Below are 13,537 nucleotides of genomic sequence, written 5' to 3'. Positions count from 1 at the left end.
CATAGACCTCAATATTGAAGTACAAAGTTATACATCTACTAAAAAGGGGTTTCTAAAGTGATGATTCCAAACTCCAACTAAACATTTATCACTCAATGAGTGTGTTGGTTGTATTGACAACAATGAGAAACACCATAGCCAAGTCACACTGCTCAACTTTGGACATTATGGTGTATGAATTGGAGTTGAATTATGATATATTTGAATGATATTAGATGACATGTCTTGGAACTTACAATGGTTAGTGGAATATACATATGGATTAATTTTGGATGTTACAGTTATTTTGAAGATTAGAAGCATGTATTTCAAATAATAATCCCTCAATTTATATAAGAATAGTGCCCCCCTTTTTTTTTTATGAAATATAAACGTTTAAACTCATACGGTTTGTTTTCCATTTTTTGTCATATTTGTTTTTTTTTTTTTTTTTTACCATTTTATCTGACCGTCCATTTGCGATTTTTAATTGTTTAAAACCCGTATCCTCTGTTTTCGTTTTTTTGTCGTTCCTGATTTTTGTAACTATGATTCAAACCACTTCTTAGATATCCAATGATCAAAATGCCATCAATATTCCATGTGTCACAATTAGATGGATTGCCTGCGTATTTTGTTATGGACTTGTTTGTCCAAGAAACATTTATCAAAAAAGGTTTCCTATATAGGCAATGTGCAAAACTATTGTCACACACATTCTGGAATTTTTTTTTTTTCAGTTTTTTGTTTTTTTAATGAGAGTGTAATTACATAAACCACTCACCAATAATGGTTTCGGTAGAATTGATACATTTTCATAACTTTTGTAACATTATATTGCCAATTAGGACATGAAACAGTCAAATTGGCATGATATGAACATAACTAGATAGTGGTGCAAATAACATGTTGAAAATGTCTGTGCCACAACAAATAATCATTTGATGTGATAGAAAATAAGATTCATGTTGGAACTTGGAATGCTTTAGTATTCATAGCACTATTCTTTGATTCTTCATTATTTTAGTGCATTATCTTGCCAAGTAATATCCATGTTTCTTGGATTCAACTATAATTATTTGTGTTCTACCAAAAAAAAATACTATAATTATTGATGGGAATCATGATCAATATATATAGAACTCGACACTTTTTTTTAATTGTCCCTTGTCGACATCTTCTTGTTTTTTTATACATAAGAAAATGTGTTACTGTCAAGCACATTGTTTTTAATACACATGTGAAATGACACTAATACCTTCATGAAAAAAAATTGGGTCATTCCAAAATAATAAAAAAGTAATTACAAAGTTTTTGACACCTTGAGAGGTGTCAATAAGAAATTCCTTTTATTTATTTATTGTGATTATCACTTGCAAGAACAAAGAGTGATCCTAAATTGACACCCTTAAAATCAAGTAACCATAAGCAATGCATGTGCTCACACTCGTCTTTAAATAAGCCTTATATTTGATTGAATAACATTTGGGTTAAGGGTAAAAGTTCAAAACATAGGCCATATAGAAGAGATGGGATCTTCTACCAAAAAAATAAAATAAAAAATATGGGATCCCAAATTTAACTCACTTCTAATTAGATTAAGAGGATGGTTCACTCACCATCATAGGATTCATGCACAAATAATATGCTTCCAAAATGCCCTCTTGGTACCCTTTCTCATCCTCTCCCACCCTGTGATGAATGAGATCCCATTCACCGTGGGTGGAGGAAAACTCGATCCTTTCTAATTTATAAGATGTATAACTCAATGGTCAAACTGACTTAAAATCGATGAACCACTCTAATAAGCTTACCAAAACAAGCTATCAAAATGATATATTGCCCAACAAAATATTGATAGAAGCATTAACCATTCTAAGCAAGTGGGTAGTGCTGATCTGGTCAATCCTTCATTTGCGAATGGTATACCATTTTGATTAGTCAATAGTTAGGTTTTTGAATATCCGACTTGCTTAAGGGAAAAAAAAATCCCCATCCTATTTGTTTAAAGTAATCCCTCTCATAGGACTTTTTAATGCACTTTCTCTCTCCTTCTGGACTGTTGTGGGCTTTTTACTAACAATACCATCATGCACATTGCCATTGGTGTGGTGTGGCGTGAAAGATTTCTCTTACACCTGCAATGTGGGGAACCCTCCCATTATTTCAAAGTTATTAAAAGTGTATAGACTAAAGTTTTCTAAAATTGAATATGAATTAACCATTTTCCCATGGGTTTATGAGAGAAGAAACAACATGATATCCGCTTATATTGGCATCTTACATGTCAAGTCAAGCATAAAACAGTATATTTAAGGAAAAATTACATTGCCACCCCCTGAGATTTGTACCAAATACAGAGCGACCTCTTGTGTTTTTAAATTATACAGCCGTACCCCTTGAGTTCCCACTCTGTTAGTTAAGTGTTACGGTGTTGTTAAGTTTGCCCTCAAATGATTAATGTATCCCTTTTCAGAGTGTGAGCTTACTATTTTACCTATAGGGCATCCCTAACTTCTCACACCTCCTTCCCCTGTTAGTCGAATCCGAAAGAGCGTTTAGGGTTTGAAGGAAGAGAATCATTGCAGGATCGTTACACTGCCAATATCCTATAATCTGTGTCAAATTGATGACTCCGGTGGAAGCGACAACATATTTGAACCCTCAAGAGATGGTGATCCATTAACCATTTGGCGGAGAACTTTCTCCGTTGGAGAAGATGGTCTTGGAACTCTCATCAATTCAACTCCGATCAGCCCAAGAGTTTGGGGAGAACTTTATCCGTTGGAGCTGAAGTGGCTGTGAGAACCAATCATGAATCATATCTGATTTTGATAGTTCTGTCGGGGTCATAGGATTTTCAAAATTCTTGGTCTGAAACTTTTCTTTTTATGGTTGGGAAGATTCCTGCACCTCGGGTTTTTGGAATTTACTGAGCAGGGATAAGGTGGTCATTATGCACGACCCTATATCTGTGCAGCACAAGCAGGACGGGCAACCCGCGCCGTAGAAGATCTGTCCGTTGTTGAACTAAATCATCTCATTCCTCATTTAATCATAAAGAACACTGCATTGGTTCATTTGTTTTTTTCCATTTATGATGCTCAAAATCATAAGAGAATGGGCTTTAAAGTACTAAGATTCCGATATCACACTCCCAGAACTAAATTCTCAACAGAATCCCAAGAACCATCCTTTTGACTCTGACATTTCATCTTTATTTCAACCAAGTCATCAAAGAACAAAAAGAATACTCGCCCAGAATTTAAACAAAGGAATCTTTCAGGTTCTGTTCTAGCAGAAGAGTGATTAACAATGGTGTTGCGTGTGAAAACCTCCGGTACTTGGTTCGCCCGTGGATGAACCTGCAAAAACCAAGCAATGAGCACAAGAGGGCCGGTGTGGCTCCGGCCTAGGACTCTCCGATGCTCAAGTCAGGTCTTCACGCGACAGCGTAACTGCGTAGTAAAAAGCAAGATGTGGAATAGAGCTCCATACCTGGGTATTTATAGAGTAAGGAGGAGATGAGACGGTTGGGAGAGTCCTAGTATGGTAGGAGTCCTTCTTTCGGAAGGTTCTCTCGCGTAGAGCGGAGTGGAGAGTTATTTTCGGGGTCGGACTCTTATTAAGGTAAGAGTCCATGTAGAGTGTGATTCTGTGTTGCGCTGGGATCGTGGCTCGGTCCTTATCCCGTGATTCTCGGGATGTGCTGACGTGGCCCGGAGATCCCCGGTGGGGTGCTATGGGAGCCTCAATGGAGGAGGGCTCGGCCTACGAGGTCGGCCCGTGGGGTCGGCCATGGAGGTCGGCCCGAGAGGAGGTTGGTCTCGGCCATGAAGTCGGCTAGGAGTCCCTGGCTGACCCGTATAATCTCGGCCTCAGTCGCCGGAAAGCTCGCACAAACCAGGCTTTGTCAGGTGACTTATCGGATATGGGGTCGGCCCCATTTCCTGCTCGGCCCAACTCGGTTCTCGGATTGAGGTCGGGTCGGCCACGTGGCAGCCTCTGATAGGTGGGGTGTTTTATGCCTCATCAAGTGGGTTTGTCGGAACTCTTTCAGCAGAACTATGTCTAGTCCAATATCTTGATCGAAGGTAGGGCTTTCATAGGCGATTGGAACCCTGGAGTTTCTTTCCCCAAGCCTTCCTCTGTTGCGAGCAAGTAAACCAGTTCCAGGTCTGGTTTCACCTTTACCGCCAGGAGCAACTTCAGGTGTGTTAATCTGATGCATCGAGTACTGCTGCACCAGATTGTTATTTGGGTTTCATAGGACTGAAGTAGAGTGACATTCTCCTAAAATCTGGGCCTCATCAGAGTGTTGTGGAGGAAGATCCAACTCCCATTATGTTTGGGTTTTCCGCCTCTGGTTTATTGTAGAGGTTGAATTAAGAGTATGATGGTGATGAACCAGAAATCAGTTCTGGATAGTTTAATGGGGTAACCACCAAGAAGAACGGTTGCCCTGATTCGAGTAACAGGGGAAGAGGGGTGTGAAGTTAGGGATGCCCTATGGGCAAAATGGTAAGTTCACACCTTGAAAGGGGGTATATTAGTCATTTGAGGGCAAATGTAACTAACATCGTAAGTACTAGGGGTGCAAGTTTGGCCCTGTTGGCCCAAACCCGCCCTGAGCCTGAACAGGGTTTGGGTTGAGATATTTGGCCCTGAGGGCGGGTCAGGGCTGGAAATTTCTGGCCCTGAGTTAGGGTCGGGTCGGGTTAGGGTTGAGACCTCGAGCTAAGTTTGGCCCGACCCGGCCCGACCTTGATTTAAGTTATACTATAAAATATATATTGACAAAATTTATACATTATAAAATTAAATTTCACCCACATTTCTTTATATAATATATTATATATGAAGACAATAAGTGTTATAATATAATTTATTATATTGTTATTTATGTAAAATTATTAATGTTCTTCCCAGTCCATTCCAGCCCATGCATTTCTTTCCCCCTCCCCATGATCAGGGCCAATCAGGGTCGGCCCGACCTGACCCTGAGGGCGGGTCAGGGTTGGATTTTTCTGGCCCTGAGTCAAGGTCGGGTCGGGCCTGGGCCCAGCTAAGGGGACTTAGGGTTGGGCTAGGGTTTTATAAAGCCCGGCCCAACCCGACCCTGTTGCAGCCCTAATCGTAACTCCTAACTAACGGAGTGGGAACTCAAGGGGTGTGGTTGTATAATTTAAAAATACAGGGGTCACTCTGTATTTAGTACAAACCTTAGCAATTTTTATCCTCTCCTATTATAGTACGGTGTTATAACGCATTGTGCGGTGACTGCAGAGGCCATGTGCACTATGTGGGGTCCGCTGTGCCACATGGCCTCTTCAGCACCGCACGATGCGTTATAGCACTGTGCTGTAACAGGAGAGGATAACGATTCCAAACCTTAGGGGGTGACAGTGTAATTTTCCCTTAAAAAAAAGGGAAATTATCAACGCCACCCCCTAACATTTGTCTATATTTTAAGGCACACCCACTAACTACCATAATATCAGCGCCATCCCCTGCTTTACCAAACAAATTCCACACAGACCCCCTATCGTTAGTTAAGAGTTGTTAAGTGGTGATGTATTGATGTCAGCAACTTAATATTTTTTAAAAGACAATTCTGCCCTTATTAGTGGGTGAACTACCTAATCTACCCTTTCAATTAGGACACCCACAAACCCTTCTTCCTCACACTCAACCGACGACCTTGGAGAACATCCAGAGCAACCTACCATCTTCTGAAAAGAGACCTCACGACAAAATCTGCCCTTCTTTGCTTATTGCTTGTTTCACCACTGAAATGGGTTTTCTGTTTCTCTTTTCCATCAATGTTCTGTGTTTCAGGTTAGTAAAGGACCTGAAACCCTTCTGTTTCTTCTTCTTCTTCTTCCTCCTCTTGCAATAACAGAGGTGATAGATTGGTTGTATGTCACCCATGATCATCGTCTCATTCCTATTTCCTCTAGTTAATGATGAAACGGGAGAAGAATGAAATTTCCCCCACCGCCCAAAAATCAAATTTAAAATTATTCATATTCACTGCAATAATTCATTAAATTAAGAGAAAGTAGTGGTTGAAAGTTGAAGTTTCAAACTACCAAAATCTAAGAATCCATCAAGAATTCCAAATATATTATCTATTCTACTGGCAGAGATACTTTCCCTTTTGTTCTTTCGCAGGTTCCGAAGTCTTCGATGGGCCATGGCGGCATTGGCTATGGTGGGTGATTTGGGGTTGAGCACACCAGTGGCGTTGATGAGGTATGGGGTTGAGTGTGGAAGGTATGCTCTACGTGGTCGAAGAGGGCTGAGAGAGACAGTCGGATCAGATTTTGGAAAACGGTTAGAATCTCCCCAGGTTCCATAGCCCACCTCAACAATCACCCATTGCACCCCTTCCCAAACCCAGATTTTTCCTTATCTTATTCTAATTTTTTGATATCGATCTTAAACAAACCCTTCTGTTTTCCTTGTGAGAAATGGTTTGATGAGCTTTGCTGCACTGTTTGTGTTTATGGTGATGTCCACTAACATGCGCCCTGGGTAACTTGTGGATCTTTCGTGTTGCATTTTTTTTAATCAATTTTAATTTAAAAATTGGGAGAATTTCGGTCATTGGATCAATCTAATTGGATAATATCTTTCTCGTTCTCGGTCATTGGATCAATCTAGGTTTTTTATGTTTTACTATAAAGGGTATTTTGGTCAAAGGAATTTCAGAGGTTAACACCATTCAAAAATGGGTAACGGTTGATATTATGATAGTTAGTGGGTGTGCTTTAAAATATTAGCACACGTCAGGGGGTGGCGCTGATAATTTTCCTTAAAAAAACATGTGAGAAGGAAACTGCACTCTAGTGGTGTGGGGAAGTTTTTTGCCTTAAAAATAATATGGGGGAGTGTAGCCTTCGCCAGCGCCCTCAAAGTCTGTCTCTCTCCTCTACCCCATATGGGTTATTTCATATGGGAAGGAGAAAGGCAAACTGTGGGGGACGTTGTTGGAGACTGCGCTATCCTAAGTGAACATTATCCCATATTATATATTTGGGTGCAGGCTGCACCCAAACAAATGGGAGGTGGGTAAAATGATCACCCCGCTCCGTCCCATCTGTCTGGGTGCAACCTGCACTACGATACAGAGAACATCGAGTCATATCTTTATCATACAAAAAAATACACACACAATTAAAAACCACTTTTGGAGCCCAAAGGACAAATCCCTAGTATTCTGACTATTCTCGGACCACTCCATATTACCCAAATATGTAATGGGCCATGTAATTAAAGGGAATCAATTCAAATCGCAATTGGACCGCAATTGTTCTATTTAAACAGCAGTCAATCTTTCTCCATCAGATAATAACAGTTAATTGGGATTTTTTATTTTTTTTTGACAGATTAATTTTCAAGTCCCTCTCTATTACGTGTGAGAGATAAGGTCGGGACTCAGGATGGAGAAGATGGACCACGGACGTCGTGCTCTCTGTCATGGAAATGAGGTTATTTAATCTAAAGTCATGACTCTTAAGTCTTGGTGGTTGAAATTAATAAGTAGAATCAGTCAAAATTGATCTGAACCCTAAAAATAAAATATAAATCGACTGATAAAAAAACATAAAATCTTGTTTGGTTTATCGGTTTGTTTTATTGGTCTTTCTGAACGAATCGAAGGAAATCTTTGCCAAAAGAACGTTTTTTACAGACCGTCTCAGACACGGTCTGTAAAGAACGAGAACGACTGATCATGGCTAAAATCGAGGATAACCTTGATTCAGTAATTATTAAGAAGGTTGATGGTTCCCAAGCATATATGGTTCACTTCTATGTTGTATTTGCTTGTAGTTCTAAGCTCTCAGATAGTTTTGTAAAAAACAAAAAAAAAAAAAAGATTCGACGATGGTCCAATTCTAATTCCTCAAACCATGAATGTAGCAATGTTAATAAGCATAAGATGGGCATTGCAGCTCGTACAGCTGAGAATGATATATATATATACATATAGAAGATTGGACCATTAGAAAGATGCATCTATGATCATATCTATCTATTAATGTGTGATTTCACCCCCCAAAAAAATTTTCTATAATGTGTGAGAAATAAGAAATGAGAGTGATTGCATCCTCTGAGGATTATTTATTCTACTGAGAAAGTTGATTGCGATATGCCAATTACGGATGTTGTGGGGCTCAGAGCCTTAGACCCAGGGTGGCAACAGAGAGATGGATTTGGATATGCTTGAACAAAATGAATTTATAAAAGAAAAAAAAACTTTCAAAACATATCCTTTTATTTTCTTTGTTTGGAAAGGATCGCCACCCGGTCATGTGTTGTGGTGTGTACTTGTGCTCAGACACAGTTGGGCATGAAATGATCATCCCGCCCCCATGGAAAGGCACGGGTGTTCAGATCAATTAGCACCCGGCTTTGTCTGGACATAGGTACACGCCACTACACACGATCGAGTGGCGTTCTTTCTCCCATATTTTGAATTCAAGACCTCTTCAATGTTGTTTCTAGAAAAACAAAGTAGTGAGGAATCTTTAATTCAATATTACATAGGGAAGAGAGTAGAGTAAGGTTCACATGGTACATTGGGAACTATAAAGGGTATGGTTCCATGAAAGAAATGATCACTATACTCTCTTATTTGGGGGGTTTGGGTTTACTTTTACATGCGTGTGGGGGGAGTGTAGGGGCCACGTGCATGCGACAACCAATGAGAGTGTACGCGCTGGCATCTCAGGGGATAAAATTTTCGCCTTTCATGGGGGTGGTGGGGCGGTCATTTTGCCACCCCACTGTGTCTGGGCATGGTTTGCGACCCCCACAGAGAACATTTTCCCTATATATATATATATATATATATAAAGTTTTAGTATTTTGAGAGACTTTTGAATTCCATTTCTCTTATTGATTGAGCACAACCTAAGTGTGCCCCCGGTGTTGCCCAGTAAATGAGTGCAACAACTACTTGAAGGCAACTTAAGGGGGTTGTTTCATCTTAGAGGTCGATTCACAAAAAATCGTATTGCACCGTAGAGGGCGACTACGATCTTAAAGAGAGTGGCCAATGACACAAGTTAGATCCACCAAGTGTTTGTTTTTTTCATGTATAAAGTTCTCCTACAATATGTGATTTGCTTTCATTTCAAGTGTTAAGCCTGAGATAAGTTCCATATTATCAATTTATTTGGTATGTTTTCCAACATGTCTATTGGTCATTTTGTTTGATCCCTCGCCATTTTTGGCCTTCTTTTGTGAACCTGTATTCTACTCATCAGGTCTTGTCTCCCCTCAATATAATATAGTACAATACAGAGTGCTTCTTGTTGTCAGCAAAGTGGAGAATGTAACAATTGTAACTTTCTTTTGATTGCCCTTCGTCTTATTTCTAAAAGTTCTTTAAGTCAAGAGTAAAAACGAAGATTTTCCATTATGGCATTATCAAGGCCAGTCACTGTCTTGCATGCTTTTCTAATGAGACTATCTAAATGACACCTTTATAGATGTACTTAGAACTTAACACCTTATTTTAATTGCCTTTACGACTTAATCTCAAGAGTTCTTTAGGATATGAATAAAAAAAGAATTTTTAAAAATATTTTGTAAATGACTTCTTATTATGTCATTATCAGATGTCTTTGTCTTACACATTTATCTAGTACACGTAAAACAACATGATTTACCCTCATTGAAAACACACATGTTGGGAAAATGTTCTTTTGGGGGAGGGGGTAGGTAAGCCACACCCATAGAGGAGACATGACCGCGCGCATGTAGCCCTAGTGCTCTCCCCAAAAAATGTTATACTAAAATGGAAAAAAAAAAGAAAACAAATTATTTGACATCTTAAAGTGTATCAATAAAACAATTCCTTTTCAAATTGACATGTTGAACGATAGGATTTTAAACACTTATTGAAAAGGAGAAAAAGAAGTAAAATTACATTGTTTTTTCCACTAAACTTTATTACAAGGGGATTTACAACTACATCCAAGTCACATGAGTAGGAAACCATGTGGTTAAACAACAAATTTCAAAGCCATTCCATCAGCCACCTTGGTGTGCCATTATTAGCTGAAACTTTTCACATATGAGCTCGAAACCTACCACACTGGTGTGCCATATTGGACTTGAACAGGGCCACGCAGGATCCAACCAACCTTTGCCCTTTTTCAATAAAATCAGAACTTATACCAAAAGAAGCAGATGTCAACCCTTCTTTCGGACTAGCCATTTGGTGAGAATCCATAACCACCAAGATGTCAATACCGTGGAGCCAAGAGCAAGACTGGCAAACCTCTTGATCTTGTAGAGAATACTTATACAACCCTAGAATTGGAAGGGACTTTTGTTGAATTCCTTGCTTAATCAATAATTGAAGATGGAGAACGTTTTGAGACTAATCCTCTCTCCACATGGTGACCTCTCCTCCCCATCTCCCATCATCCATGGGGTATCAAAATACAAGTCAATGGTGCATTAAATGCTGACTTGTGATCCAGACATCGCTTTAGTGGTGGAAGATGGGTTGGGGATAGAACCACTGACCTTGTTTCGCATCCATAGTGATGATGATTGCAGCGGAAAATAAAGAACAAAGATCTAGGTGCTTCCCCTCTATTCCCAAAGTAACTGGCCTGATGAGAATACCGAATGCGTAGGGACGACGAACACTGAATATCTCCCTCTCTTTCAAGAATGCACTCCTCAATAGTAATTGAGAATAATAAGTTGTGATGGGTAGAGGGGGGACCTAGCTCTCCTTATATAGTAATCCCTATAGGGTCTGACTCATCACAGTCCCAATAGGAATCTATCTGGCCCACACTAATCCAGTCCACATTAGACTTCTAATATAACTTAATGACCTCACTTTATTAGAACAAAACCCTAATTAGCCTGGTTTAGGGATTTAATTATGTCCATATAGAATTTTATTAGAACTAAAATTCTAACATTCTCCCACTTGGACTTACATTAAATTCCTTATTTTTAAAAGGATTTAAAAACAGTTTTGACCAAAACAAATCACAAGCTAACAACTCTTTAAGAAAACTTTATGTGCACAATTTTTTAAAATAAATTGGTCTAGAGGTCATATTAGAAAGTCAATCCTATCCCATAGAGTTTTAGACACCGAATCATGGCGGTAACTGCATCTATGATCAAGCGACACAGAGCCTTCCATGGTCACGAGAGCCCTCAACTCTACTAACATGGATGTAATGTGGTAGTGTGGCAATACTCACATAGTGATTCCTTATGTATTATCAATTTGTCAGTCCAAAATTTCTCTTCTTTAAGTGGCACAGGCTCACTAGAGAAATAATCTTTATGATTCTAACGAATCTGTATGTCTCATCTTGAATAACTCGAGTTTTACTTTATGTGTTACAAGACATACCTTTAGGCTAATAACTTAATGCCCCAGCCTTGCTTAAGGTTAACACATTCCTTAAGTCTTTAAAACTAGATATATATACATCATGTCAATAAATGAAACACCCAAGTGTTCAAAAGAATTTTGCATGCAATGACAACTGATACATATAAGCTAAGATTTATCACACGGTAAAAATTACAGATGAAAATAAACTTTATTTTACAATGGAGCAAAACAACTCCCACTAACCAACCGCATCCCATGATGCACCTAAACCCATGCTTATGATATGTCTTTCAAAACACAAGGGCAAAGACCTTAGGTTAGGGGATCTATAACCATATCCTCTGTATCAATATGCTCCACTGCAATGTCACCTTTCTTTACTGTCTCATTTATGGTCAAATACTTGACATTCATGTCCTTAGACCCTCTAAGTTCTTTATTGTTGTTTATAAACAACACAGCAAAACTGTTATTACTATATGTCTGGATGGGTCTATCCACAGAATCTAAAATGGTCAACTACTTTATGAGATTCCTGAGTCAAATAACCTGAGTAGCAACCCCATGACATGCTACAAACTTTACCTGTATAGTAAATGTGGTTACCAATGTTTGTTTTGTACTGTTCCATAATACTACCCTTCCTGCCATTAGAAAAACTTAACCAGATGTGGATCTCCTATCATTCTCACAGCTAGCAAGGTCGGAATCTGTATGACCCACTAGCTTGAGTTCAGGAATGTGTCTTTATGTTACATATAATCTTTTATCCCCTACAAGTACCATAATACTTTCTTGGCAGCAACCCAGTGGCTAAGACCAGGATCTGACTGATATCTGCCAAGAAGACCCATCACAAAGGTAATATTCGGTCTGGTACAGACCTGAGCATACATGATACTACCTAGTGCGCTAGTATAAGGCACCTCATTATGTCATCCTTCTCAGCTTCATTTTTCGGGCACTGTGTCGAGCTCAGTTTGAGAACAGGAACATTCTCAGGTTTGCAATCCAGCATACTGAACCTCTCCTGAATACGATCAATATAAGCCCTCTGAGAAAAACTTAGTAAACGACGAGAACGATCCCTATGGATCTCAATGCCAAGGACAAAAGAAACCTCACCAAGGTCCTTCATGTCAAATTCCCTAGATAATAGTTACTTTCATTTATGCAACATCCCTAGGTCACCGCTAGCAAGAAGGATGTCATCCATATAAAATATGAGAAAATAGAATTTGCTCCCACTGACCTTGTGATATATACACTGATCCGCTTTATTTTTCACAAAATCGAATGAAGTCACGACACTGTCAAACTTCAAATACCACTGCCTGGAAGCTTGTTTGAGACCGTAAATAGACTTCTTGAGTCCACGCAAGATGGTCTGAACCATCCACCGCAAGACCCTCAGGTTTAATTCAACAAGCTCCCAAACATCATTATGTTTCATCGATTCCACCTCATCTCTCATTACATTTAACCACAAATCTAACTGAGAACTAGAAACAACGCCTGAATAAGTAACTGGATCAACCACACAACCAATGTCGTAGTCATGTTCTCTTAGATAGACCTCATAGATAGATGGTATTTCTAAATTTCTCCCCTTGATGGATTTTCGTGATGGTGCTACCACTGCCTCACCCTGAATCTGAGAAATCTCAGCTGGAACTGCATCAATGATAGGATCCTCAATCGCATCCTGATTGAGAGGAATCTCATCAGGTGCTACATGAATGTCAAGGATCGTTATCAATATCAGGCTCCTGAACTCCAGCAGGTGTAACTAATGGCGTGGTATGCCCCACATCCGTCTGAATAGGTAGAAGAACATGTACCAATGTACCAACCATGTCACTATCTCGAACAGTCTGAGAACAATCATTCCTTTTGGCCATATCAAATTCCAGAAACTTCGCGCCTAAGTCCATAATTCTAGTGTCTCCGCAGGGGTTATAAAATTTATATCCCTTCGAATGATCCGGGTAGCTAACAAAATAGTAATGAGTAGTCCTGGGATCCAACTTGTTCAAAGTCGGATAATATAGTTTTACTTCTGCAGGGCACCCCCAAACTCTAAGATGATTTCTGGGTTTAGTAACTACATGGTTAAGGATAAAATGAGTAGTTTTCAAAAAACTTCTCCCATAAGAACTTAGGTAAAATTTG

The sequence above is a fragment of the Telopea speciosissima genome, chromosome 2 (assembly GCF_018873765.1).
Source record: "Telopea speciosissima isolate NSW1024214 ecotype Mountain lineage chromosome 2, Tspe_v1, whole genome shotgun sequence".
Taxonomy (NCBI): Eukaryota; Viridiplantae; Streptophyta; class Magnoliopsida; order Proteales; family Proteaceae; genus Telopea; species Telopea speciosissima.
The sequence above is the reverse complement of the archived record's forward strand: the minus strand, read 5'-3'. Positions refer to the sequence as shown.